A 3,261-nucleotide genomic window follows, 5' to 3' on the forward strand; every position below is an offset into this window, starting at 1 on the left:
AAGTGCAATATTCTAGTATTAAATGTTTCAAGAATTTGTCAAAAATAGGATATTGCAAATTGTATATAAGAGAAAAAATCCAGAAACACTTTGAACTAAAAGGTTCATTTCCAAGAGTCTCAATGATAGTAGAAAGCTTATCTTATTAGGATGTTTAAAATGTTTAGATAATAAATGTTTATGAAACTTAAAGCTATAGGTACTTTTTGTTTATATTTTGAGTAAAATGAACTATAAAATGAACTACAAGAATAAGACAATGTTCTAATAAGGAGTTTCAAGAACTTCTGTTGAAAAGAAAAGAATAATTTTGGGAATATTTACACAATGGAGCAGACAGAAAGTTGTATTTGTCTATCATAAACTTGGTGAGAAAGGCTATTGACGCTGCTGTAGTCAAGTTAATTTTCTATCACAGTACAAAAGTTAAAAATATAACCAATTGTTCACCCACATTTTGAAACAAAACTACAAAAAAGACAATAAAAACATCAAAAAAGCATAAAAAGATATATTAAATCTAAATACAGTCGACCCCCCCTATAAGATATAGATATGTTCCAATTTATTAGGAATCCGATTTCTTACAAGCCGTTCCAATCACAGCCCGACACGTGTCAAGTTTACGGACTACGGCTGATTGAAAGATTTTCTTCCATAAAATTAATTGATTCTACACTAATCCGACTCAACACTTCCAAAATACGTACATTTTTTCGTAGTTTTATAGGAATCGTAATTATAGGGACCGTAATTATAGGGGGGGGTCAACTGTATATTTCTCAAAATTATTATTAAAAAAAACTAAGGAAAAGTTTTTCCATCATTATACAACGAGTTAAAATTATATATTCAATTAAATTACAGAAAATTCTTTTTCCAATTAAACCTTTGCAAATTATTTTCAATAAACAAATCAATTTGTGTCATAAGAATCAGAGCACATTTTGCTAACAATTGTTTCATCCCTCCACTATAAATTTAATCTAATTAAAATATTTATTTATATATTATTTTACTATTTGTAGTAATTAATCCTATTTTGTTTTTCAAATATTTAATTTTCCATTATATTTTGTCTGATAATACATTTGAATTTTTTTAACCATCTGGAGATCAAAAGAAACCTTCATAAAAATCTTAACATCAAAATTATTATTTACTTATTATTATTTACTATAAAATTTAAAGATTGTATTGTTCTCTTTCACAAAAACTGGCTCATATAATTCTCTTAAATTAATCATAGAATATTAGCATTCTGTTGTTAGTTTGACAGGTAGAAGTATTTGTTCTGATTAGTAAAAATTTAATTCCTGAATTAAATTACATTTTAATAAAAGTAATAATTAAATATACAGTATATTCTTACTAATCCAGCCTATCAATTATCTAGCCTACCTCCCAGTGTGATGACCTATACATTTCTATTTCCATGAAAATGTTAGTCATGTTACACATCCTGTTTTCCTGTTACTTTGGAATGGGTATTTCTGTGTTCAGTACTGTATGTCATTGTACTGTATTATTTCCTCCCTACCATTAAAAAAAATCAATACCAAAAGGCGACAGGTTATGTCATTCATTGCCTTTAGGCCTATACTCTATATAATCCAGCATTCTCACTAATCTGACATGCTTCTATATAAGGAAAGGCTAGATCAGCAAGAGTCTACATCTGTAGTTTATACAGATATTACTAGTTTCTGAGGATTTAAAGCAAGATACTTTGAAAGACTAAAAATTTCACTATAAAGAAAACAAAAGTAGAATCTCTATTTATTATAGTCAAAATGTATTGAAGAGAATTTTTCCATTTTTTAAATCATCCATAATAATAAGAGAAAAAAAAAATCAATAGTGAAATGTATATGTATTCCATCCCCATATTCAGCCTGAATAAGAATAAGATTCCATTACATGACAGAGTTATAAATAGGCATTGTAAAAAAGGATTAACTATAAGAACATAAAAATATTAAGCTATAAACAAAATATATTTAAAAATACAATTACTCAAGAAAAATAAAGGCATCATATAAGATGCAGTAGAGTTGTTGTAAGAAAATCTATTAAGAGTATTAGGATGGAATAGTAGTAGTATATTTTTGTATGATTATGTGATCAATATTATATAAAAAAAAGTAATCTCCACTAGATTCTTGCAATACATTAAACAAAAACAAAGCTTTTTCTTAAGTATATCTTTTAAATATTAATACAGTCGACCCCCATATAAGATCATTGATTATTCCGTTTTATATGAATTCCATGTTGTACAATGTTAAATTTTACAAATACGTGAGCCGTTCACAGCCCGGTACACGTATTTGTAAAATCTAAATGACTCGTACAACATGGAATTCATATAAAACGGAATAATCAATGATCTTATATGGGGGTCGACTGTATAATGAATAGTAAATTGTATACATGTATGTGAATATATACAATTTGTTAATTTTACAGTATTGAGGTGTGTAAGATTCTTATAAAATTTTAATTTATTAAGTTAAAATAGGCATTGTTCAAGAAACAGTTGTTTTAACAATAGAAAAAAATACTTGAAATTTGAAACCAAGTATTCTCTTAAACTTATTTTTTGTGTGTATATGAAGTGCTCCAGGAAATTGGAATTAAATATTAATCAGTTTATNTGAAAATAATAATAATAATAATAATACAAGGTTAACATTAGTACCATTCTTCGTCGATAGATGGTGAGACGTGTTTATTTTTAATAATTGAAATTTAAAAATTTAAATTTTCGACGTGTGTGACGTCACAGAAATCATTACCAATCAAGTAATTATACACGACAGAGTTTTATATATATATTTTTCTTTAAAAGAGAATTAATTATTATTTAAATTAATATTTACCTAACGAATTAATTTACGTTTTTAACAGTTCGTTTCGTGAATATACTCTTGAGATTTTCTATTAAAAAATCATAGTCTTGTACACATACATAGATAAAAAGGCACTGAGATTAATGTTCGTTCGTGTTCCTATGTTAAAATATTCTCAAGTGGCATATCTAAATTATTTTTCTGTTTATTCTTATCTAGAACTTGATTTAAATATTTAATTTACAAAAATTTCTTAGTATATAAATAACCATAAAACATAATCTTTCTCATAAATGTAATATGTTAATAAATTACCTTTATATCATTAATTTACAATAATTTCATTGTATATAAATAACCATAAAACATAATCTTTCTCATAAATGTAATATGTTAATAAATTACCTTT

The sequence above is a fragment of the Centruroides sculpturatus genome, unplaced genomic scaffold, assembly GCF_000671375.1.
Source record: "Centruroides sculpturatus isolate CEXI.00-Female unplaced genomic scaffold, Cexi_2.0 scaffold738, whole genome shotgun sequence".
NCBI lineage: Eukaryota > Metazoa > Arthropoda > Arachnida > Scorpiones > Buthidae > Centruroides > Centruroides sculpturatus.